The sequence below is a fragment of the Pelodiscus sinensis genome, chromosome 4, assembly GCF_049634645.1.
Source record: "Pelodiscus sinensis isolate JC-2024 chromosome 4, ASM4963464v1, whole genome shotgun sequence".
NCBI classification, from domain to species: Eukaryota; Metazoa; Chordata; order Testudines; family Trionychidae; genus Pelodiscus; species Pelodiscus sinensis.
The window spans coordinates 22,999,777-23,010,227 of record NC_134714.1 but is presented as its reverse complement, the minus strand read 5'-3'; positions in this window follow the sequence as shown (position 1 = coordinate 23,010,227).

Here is a 10,451-nt window from a genome sequence, read left to right as displayed (position 1 = left end):
TGGCAGTTCAAGCGCTCACTGTCGGCATGGTACCTGCTCCTGCTCCTGCTCCTGCTCCTGTTCCACCTAGGTCCAACCATAGCTCCTGCTCTTCCTTCTCCCCCTAGACCTCCTCCCACTCTGTAGCCGCCGAGGTCCCTGCACCAGAGCCAGGCACCACTCCCAGTCCCAGCCCTGAACCTCTTCTCACCCCTTCGCCCCCTTCCAGCTCCCTCCTCCCCCTCCAAGGTTCTCATCCCCCCTCCTACTTCTCTCCCCACTCTCCTCCCCTCTCCCACATTCTTTTCCTGATCCCTCCTCAGTTACTTATACCCCAAATAAAAAAACAAAGTGTTTATTTTTTTCCAAAATAAAAAGTGTGTTTTATTGTCTCTGTATGGGCCAGGTCCCCTCTTGGTATAAATTGGCATAGTTGAATTGACACAAGTGGAGCTTAGCTGATTTACATCAACTGAGGTGCCTATATCACTTTTGCAATGTAAACTAATGTGTATTTGGGCCTGAATTGTGAAATGATGCCTTGCCTCCAAATTTTCACAAAATGTGAGAGAATGCAGTTCCTGGGCTTTGGTTCAGCCCACTGCAGAGACTAGGGGCTGCCATAAAGTTGGAATGCAGAAGTGGATTTCATCAAATGTCAAGTGTGTTCAGGCCCACCTTTGACATAAAGCAAACAATCAAAACAAACTGGTACTTTGTTCAGTTCTCCCAACCAACAGAGGGAGCTCAGCTAGCTGTGAAGGTAGTTGGCCTTGATGCTGCACTTCCAGCACCTACAGAACTCCCACTGGATCCAATAAAAATTTTCAGTATTTCATTCTGGACTACAAAAATAAAATACTGGATCTTTTACCCAGAAGACTGGAGACACATTGAATATCAGTGTCTGTAGAAGGCAACACCCAGATGTAAGAGTGACTCATTCACAGCCTTGATATTTGACAAACAGAATGACTTTAATCAGACATTTCCATTTTGTTAATAATGCTCAGTAAAAACAGATGAGCCTCCTAGATTATAACAGTTGGTATTAATCTTACAAATGTAATAAGCCACTGCCATAGTTAGGGAGACAGAATGCATTATTTTAGCTAATTTGTTTAGAGAACTTAACATGGCATTGAAATAGTAAGGCTAAAGACTAAATAATTGTTTAAATGCTCCTGAATTTTACTAAGTAGCAGTCTCTGAAAATACAGAGACACAGAAAGTAGTTAGCATGGGAAACATTTTCAAAAGTGCATAAGTCCCATTTGCAAAGTAAACAAAGCACTTAAGAGCCACTCCCACTGACTTTGAAAATGGGATGTAGGTGCTGAAGTCATTTATATGCTTGTAAAAATGTTCTCTGAAGTCCATTTATTATGCCATCAAATTACAAAAAGATACTGTGGCTGAAAAATTTCCAAACTCCTATTAATTCTCATGGAAAGTGGACATTTATGTAGCTTTGAAAATATTAGTTTATACTGTCAAGATGCTACATAACCATTACCCCTAAGCTATACAAACAGCATGATTATAATTTATTATTTATTTGGCAATAGCATCTAGGAGTCCCAGGCAGGATCAGAACCTCATTGTCCAAGGTGCTGTATAAACAAGTGAAAGGAGACAATCTCTCCTCCAAAAAGATCATATGCACTTTCCAGACATTAATATATATTGTACTAAGATACAAAAATACATACAGAGGCTAGTAAACACACAGGAGATCTCAGCGTTGTTTTGTCTTCGTTTTCTTTCTTTTTAAGTTCTTCATCCCCCTCCATTTTAGTCAATGCTAAACAAATAAAGATAATTAAAGAAGAGGGACCTCAAAGTGTTTGACACTGTCAGTTGTGTAGTTCCTGTTTCCCTTAACTGACTGGACCAAGCAACTACCCAGCCCATCACTACGTCCTGGCCCAGGTTGTAGACGTCTTTTGGATCAGGTTGTAGAGGTCTGTATCTTTGTAGCTGAATGTCCCAAGTACTAGCCTATATTTTGAAGAATATGGTGCCAGTATGTGTGTCTAGTTCTAGTTTGTTACATGCGGCACATTCTTTATGTGCAGCACTGAGAGGTGGGTGATACATGATGCCTCCTTATTTTCATAATCAGAGTATAATTAATGTTATTCAGTATCATGGGGAGAATAGGACAGATGGAATCCATCACTTGGAAATGGGAGCAACACATGAGTTATTTTTTCAGTCAGCTGCTTTCAGTTGTTTTAGTGTCTGCTGCACATGCATGCACACTGTCTGTCAATGAAAAGCCCAGATATACAGTTGCTCCAGGTATACAGTGGTGTGACTTAGAGCAGAATTTGGCCCTAAGCCTCTCACTGGCACAGATTTCTTTATTTTTTTATTTATTAAAACGTAGTCCTTCATAACCTCCGGGAACATGCACAATCAGTATAAAACAGTAATTAAAACAACCCACAATTGACTAGATTTGTCTGGATAAAGTGAGTTGTGGTCCCACTCCCTGGAAGGGCCTCTGACTAGTCATCCTTCTCTTCCATCACGGCATTCAAATCTGAAAACTATTAGCAAGAAGGCTTCTGTTGATCTTAGCTGCTGGGAGATTTCTCCCCAGTCCACCCTTGAGCCCATCTCATACACTTGAAAATAAACTTCTATAGTTAAAGAGATGCTTAGACTGATGCAAACACATTTCATGCTTCAGGGAACAGACCAATAACCTGCCAAGGTCAGGAAGTAACACAAACAAACACAAATCAGCATTGTACAGTTGGCAAGATGTACTTTGGCCTGTGGAGCTTGAGTTCCTCTAAAAACATCATGCCTTGGCTGTAACCAGATACTGTATGTGTGTCATGATGAACAAGTTATGATGCATTTGGTTTACTTCACACAATACCTCTCATTTCAGTCATTCAGAACTGCGTAGGAGTCAACTGCCCCTCTTCATCAGATGGCGTTTTTATGGCTCTTCAGCACCCCTCTGACTTCATAATTTACTGTGAAGATTGATCCTGTGGGGAGCCACGATTGGCCTGCAGTTTTATCAAGGTGGTGAAAATGTCATGAATACCATATTTTTCCTGTTTGTCCATGACTGGCCTTTGTGTCCATGATTTTAATAAACTCATTTTTTAGGGGTAACTGTTGCCATGGGAATGGTCCCAACCTGGCCCACGTAATTTTAGCACACCTCAAGCTTGGACTGTGACTGTTCCACATTTTGTGATTAAAACGGCTGCAGCCATAGACATAAACTTTTAGGGTAGGTTACACTGCACAAAAACAAAAATACACTCAGCAGCAAGTCTCCGAGCCCACCCAGCTCTACAATCTCAGGCTGGCACTATGGCACTAAAATGAGCAGTACAGACATGCCCCTTTGTGCCCAAGTCTGTAGACCCAGGTTGAGACTTGCTGGCATGGGGAGGGGAGCAGGGAGATGGTTGTGATATAGACATATACTTAGCAATCTGGTCACCAGAGGTATAAAATGCTAAGGAGTAGATCGTTGTACAGAGGAGAAACATTTTCTCAACACAAGGTTGAGACTTCATAAAACATAATTAGAGGGTCAATGTTGCACTGAATGGTGCAAGAATCCAAAGATCAAATGCAAAACTAAAGATCAGCAGGAGCACTGGCAGGCACCTCCTGGCAAGTTAAAAACCTCTCCACACTCTATATGGTGAATCAGGACTTGTTCCTACACCCCCGCTGCATAGCACCTAACAGGGTGAGGATTAGGCATGCCTGGGGCCGCTGAACTGAGCCGTGATCTATTCTATGGTAATGAGTTGCTGGGTAGCTATTGCTCAAAAAAAAAAAACAGTGCTCCCAGAGGGAGCAACAAAAGAGCTGTCCACAGAACTCCACGGCCTACCTCCCAAAATGCTAAGCAGCACGGCATTGAACTGAGCACCCCTACTGACTCTCCCCTCTATTCTCATATAAGATGGAGACCCAAATAGATAAAAAGAATAACTGAGCTTCCAATTCCACTTGATCCTGAACTCCCCAAGAATGTTCAGTTGGAGGATATTTTATAGACTTTTAATGTTGGAAAGACCCAAATAACAATCCGATTAATCTCAACACAATAAAGCTTTTAATCTAACATATCAGCAAATTCCTATTTCTCCATTTTCTAACAAAAATAACAACACTTTTGTTGCCAGTGCATTAATAAGATCCTATTTCTGCTTAGGGACTGAATCAAACCTTTGTTCTTCACAGCAAAGGATTAAGAAGGTTGCTATTTTGGTAATGAGATGGGGTAGAGGTACTTACATTGCAGCTGAGAACTAGGCTGGGTGCCTGAGAAGGGAATAAACACAGTTACCTCAAATGAACTTTATACTTCTAATCAGAATATCAAACTCTGTTAGTGTGATGCATATAATTAACAATAAAAGAGTGACTATTCATGAATAATTACAATTTGATAGCATGTTTAAGCTCATTTGCAAAATGTGCCTTATGTTGTGTAGAAAGTCATGAATACAGATTACAAGATGACAAAAAAACAGAAGTTAGTTACTTTCAGGGTAGTTTACTGGTCAGCTTTTTTTTTTTTTTTTTTCATGCCAGACCTAATTTCTTCAGGATTTCTCACCTCGTTAATGGCGTGTAATGGAAAAATTGTCAGAAGAACAGAACAGAAAAAAAAGGTGGCAGAAAAACAACACATGGACAAGGACATTCAGCAAACACTCCAGAAAAAATAGCAAATCAGGGAGCTCAGATTCAAATCTTAGGGCACGACCTAGATGCCCAAATTGATTGAGCAAACTTTGTGAGGCTGGAGAAGGAGGCACTGACCTGTGAAAATGAAAGCAACTCTCTGAAAACATTAGTCATGTCAAAAATATGTTGTTTATAGTTATCATAACAAAATGTTTGTGCTTGGTTAAACAAACATATTTAGTATATGCAATCGTTGTAAGTAAAACATTTCCCAAAGGGTACATCCATAGGTATGACATTGTGGTTGGAAGTTAGAAAACATTTAAAATTACAGAGGGATTCACTTCTTGCACTTACAAATGGAAATACTGTATTTAGATGTGGAGTACATATACAAATTTCTAAATAAAATGTTACAACAGAATCTGGTATCATCTTCTGAAACAGCAAAAGTAGGCAGAGCAAGATACTTGCCTCAATATTTTACTCATATCCTGCCTCTTTGTGGGCTACTGTCATTATAATTGGTCCTGTAAATATTATAAAAATGCAACAATTTGATAACTTACACCCTGTATGTAATAGTGAAGTGCATTCTATTCATATTTTTTAAAAGCCCAACATAATGAAAAGCAATGCCAGAAATGGGCAGAATGTCAAAAACAAATCCAGCCACTAGTCATTTCTGACATCCGTTAGAAATTTTTACTTCTGTAGAAGCTTTCCCTCCTCAGTTAATCGGACAAAGTGTTGACCAATAATAAGGAAAGGGAACCAAAAAATATTGGCATTTAGATATCAGTAGAATTACTAGAATCTGGCTGCAGAAGTCCAGAGGAACCTCAGCAGAGGAGAAGTTATACTTACAAGTTACCTCAATACAAAAGTAAGTAGGTAAAATTTAATGGAGGTCAGAAAACGTGATCTTATGGTCCATTCTGTGCTTAAACACTATGCATCCATAGAACATAAATAGTTTCATAAGGACCTATACATGGCCACTTCCCATTTTGGTCTCTATCTGTTAAAATTCTTATTAAAGATGGCTTAAAAAAAAAGCATGAAACTAGAAAGAACAGTCTGAGTGTCAATGCAAATTTAGTATATGTAGCATAGAACCACTGCAGCATCACAATTTATGTCTTTTGCAGTGTCACGTAGAGTTGAAATAAATGGAGATTAAACAAAATAGCCCCCTCTATGTTTTTAAGCACAGATTTGTTTTAAATATGATTAACTGGCTTGCAAATTTTCAAAAGAGGCCTCTGAAGCTCTGATCCTGTGATTAGGTGCAATCTTGCATGGAAGCAGACCCCTCCCCCAAGTGAGGTTTCACTGGAGGAACAAAGTTACACCTGTGCAGATATAATTGCTGGATTGGAACCTAAAATTGCATATGCAGGTTTTAATTTTCCATGCCTGTGGTTTGCACATGTCCAGCAAATACTCAGCTTTCTGACTACCTGACTGTCACAGAAATAGTTTGGAAACACTCCCTAAAAGGAAAGGGCATTTTGGGTGCATGAGGAATTTGGGATCTGACCCTCAACGTGGCAAACCTGCATCTGAGATAGCCGGGCTGTGAAAAACTGATGATGCGTTTTTATGGAAATAAGAACATAAGAACGGCTGTACTGGGTCAGACCAAAGGTCCATCTAGCCCAGTATCCTGTCTACCGACAGTGGCCAGCACCAGGTGCCCCAGAGAGGGTGGACCGAAGACAATGATCAAGCAATTTGTCTCCTGCCATCCCTCTCCAGCCTCTGACAAACAGAGGCCAAGGACACCATTTTATCCCCTGGCTAATAGCCTTTTATGGACCTAACCTCCATGAATTTATCCAGCTTCTCTTTAAACTCTATTATAGTCCTAGCCTTCACCGCCTCCTCTGGCAAGGAGTTCCACAGGTTGACAACACGCTGTGTGAAGAAGAACTTCCTTTTATTAGTTTTAAACCTGCTACTCATTAATTTCATTTGGTGTCCTCTAGTTCTTCTATTTAGGGAACTAATAAATAACTTTTCTTTATCAGCCCTCTCCACACCACTCATGATTTTATAGACCTCTATCATATCCCCCCTCAGTCTCCTCTTTTCAAAACTGAAAAGTCCCAGTCTCTTTAGCCTCTCCTCATATGGGACCCGTTCCAAACCCCTAATCATTTTAGTTGCCCTTTTCTGAACCATTTCCAAGGCCAAAATATCTTTTTTGAGGTGATGAGACCACATCTGTACACAGTATTCAAGATGTGGGGGTACCATAGTTTTATACAGGGGCAGTAAGATGTTCTGGGTCTTATTTTCTATCCCTTTCCTAATAATTCCTAGCATCCTATTTGCCTTTTTGACCGCCGCTGCACACTGTGTGGAAGTTTTCAGAGAACTGTCCACGATAACTCCAAGATCTCTTTCCTGATTTGTCGTAGCCAAATTAGCCCCCATCATACTGTACGTATAGTTGGGGTTATTTTTCCCGATGTGCATTACTTTACACTTATCCACATTAAATTTAATTTGCCATTTTGTTGCCCAATCTCTCAGTTTGGTGAGATCTTGGAGTCCCTCACAGACTGCTTCTGTCTTGACTATCCTAAACAGTTTGGTATCATCTGCAAACTTTACTACGTCACTGCTTACCCCTTTCTCCAGATCATTTATGAATAAGTTGAAAAGGACTGGTCCCAGGACTGACCCTTGGGGTACACCACTAGTTACCCCTCTCCAATCTGAAAATTTATCATTTATTCCTACCCTTTGTTTCCTGTCTTTTAGCCAGTTCTCAATCCAAGAAAGGACCTTCCCTCTTATCCCATGGCCATGTAATTTACACAAGAGCCTTTGGTGAGGGACCTTGTCAAAGGCTTTCTGAAAATCCAAGTATACTATATCTACTGGATCCCCCTTGTCCGCATGTTTGTTAACCCCTTCAAAGAACTCTAATAGATTAGTAAGACAGGATTTCCCTTTACAGAAACCATGTTGACTTTTGTCCAACAAATTATGTTCTTCTACATGCTTCACAATTTTATTCTTTACTATTGTTTCGACTAATTTGCCCGGTACTGAAGGTAGACTTACCGGTCTGTAATTGCCAGGATCGCCTCTAGAGCCCTTTTTAAATATTGGTGTCACGTTGGCTACCTTCCAATCATTAGGTACGGAAGCCGATTTAAAGGATAGGTTACAAACCACAGATAATAGCTCAGCAATTTCCCATTTAAGTTCTTTTAGAACCCTTGGATGAATGCCATCCGGTCCCGGAGATTTGTTAACATTAAGTTTTTCTATTTGTTCAAAAACCTCCTCTAATGACACTTCAATCTGGGACAGTTCCTCAGATTCATCACCCACAAAGGACGGTGCAGATTCAGGAATCTCCCCAACGTCCTCAGCCGTGAAGACTGAAGCAAAGAAATCATTTAGTTTCTCCGCAATGGCTTTATCGTCCTTGATTGCTCCTTTTATAGCTCGATCATCTAGGGGACCCACAGGCTTTTTAGCAGGCTTCCTGCTTCTAATGTACTTAAAAAACATTTTGTTATTTCTTTTTGAGTTTTTGGCTAGCTGTTCCTCAAAATCTTTTTTTGCTTTTCTTATTACATGTTTACACTTGATTTGACAGTGTTTATGTTCCTTTCTATTTATCTCACTAGGATTGGACTTCCACTTCTTAAAAGATACCTTTTTGTCCCTCACTGCTTCTTTTACATGGTGGTTAAGCCACGGTGACTCTTTTTTAGGTCTGTTGCTATGTTTTTTAATTTGGGGTATACATTTAAGTTGGGCCTCTATTATAGTGTCTTTAAAAAGTCTCCATGCAGCTTTCAGGGATTTGGCTCTAGTCACTGTGCCTTTTAATTTCTGTTTAACAAACCTCCTCATTTTTGTGTAATTCCCCTTTTTGAAATTAAATGCCAGGGTGCTGGACTTTGGGTGAAGTCTCATGGAAAATGTTTCTAAACCCAGTTCCTCCTTTCTTTTCTCTGCAAAGTAAAGCTCATAGGCATCTCCTTTGATTTTCATAGGACTTTTCCAGAAGCAGAATGCCACTCAGGGCATGTCTACACAGCAGGGCTAAAGCCGAAATAAGCTACGCAACTTGAGCTACATCAATTGCGTAGCTTAAGTTGAAATAGCTTATTTCAGCGTTTGGCATTGTCTACACAGCAGGAAATCTGAGTTAGAGCACTCTTCCTCCCACTTCCCGAACTCCTCATAAAATGAGGGGTACAAGGAGTAAGAAGTCGTCCCGCTTGACATTATTTCGACATTATGTCAAAATAACTGCATGCTGTGTAGAGCTCAGTCACATTAAGGGTAGCATCATTCAGTCTTCACTATTTTTTATTGTTTTCAAAAAATACAGACCATTAACTAGGGTTTGGGGTTTGTTTGTTTTTTAAGAAACTTAACAGTATTATTTCATCTCTATGAAATAAAGTTTGTTTCAAACTTGCCTTAAATGTATTTTGATCTCATCCCCAGTGCACTAGGTACACAATGAACTATGAATGAGTACAGTCTGAGCATCTTTGTGGCCCTCTCCTACTGTATTGTAAATTACAATAACACCACAACCACCTCACAACTGAGGATCTCAGTGCTTTCCACACATTCAAGGAGTAAGCCTCCACATTGGGATGAAACAGTTATGTGTGCATCATAATCCTCATTTTGGATTATGAGATGCGGGGTATGGGGGGAGAGCAGAGTTTAAAGAATCAAATTTCTGCATGCTTTGCTTTGTCGATTGAGGTCTGAGCACTCACATTCAAAGCAATTCTTAAAGATTGGGGCCCATGGAAGAGTCAAGACTAGAATCTAGGTTTCCCAATGATCAGACCTACACTTTGACTCCTAGAATATCATCCCCCTCACTTTCTATAGTTCTTTGTAGCAAGTTGGAGCTATAAAAGAGGAATTAGCAACCGTCAGAGTCTTTTATACTATGTTAAATGTATGGCTTCTTTAATGTTTCCTTTTTCAAAAGTGGCAATATAAACTAACTGAGTATGCTCTTAGGAGAGCTTTTGGCAGAGGTACATGATAATCTGGTGCCAAACCTCCTCTTTGGCATGTAGGAAGAAACAGATTTCGGTCCTACATAAAGGCAAGACTTTTGGAAAGGGTTTAAATATTTCTCATAACAAGAAGAGGAGAGTTATCTTGAAATTAAGAATACCCTCCAGAATTGCAATCCAACCTTAAAATATCACAGATGGTTTAACTATGAACTGAGTTTCCTGATTAAAGTATTAAAAACAATTAAGACAGGATATGCCCCAATTCTAAGATATCGTCCACTTAACACTACTTTATCTATTCAGAGCACTGGACAGGCATTAGTAATTAATGCTCACAACACCTCTGGGTGAGGTACATATGAAAATGATTAATTATTATTATTATTATTATTATTATATGGGGAAAATGGAAAAAAAAAGGCAAAGTGATTTGTCCAAGGAGTCTGTGGCAGAGCCAGGATTAAAACTCAAAACCTCCTGACTCTCAACTCAATGTTCCTTGAGCATGCTACCTTCCCAAAACCCACTACAGGTTGGACACCCTTCTCTGGCACCCTTGGGACCTGACCTGTCCCAAATGAGGAAATTTGCCAGAGATGGGACGGTCCCCTGCCACTGGCCTCCCAGGACGCTCCCCCTCCTTGTTGTTGGCTCTGCTCCAGTCCCACTACCATGGGGCTCCAGCATGCAGGGTTTGGACCTGGGCTCTGGACTGCTGGTACTCCCCAGGATGGAGCTCCCCATCCTACGTGGCCCCGCTTCTTCCCC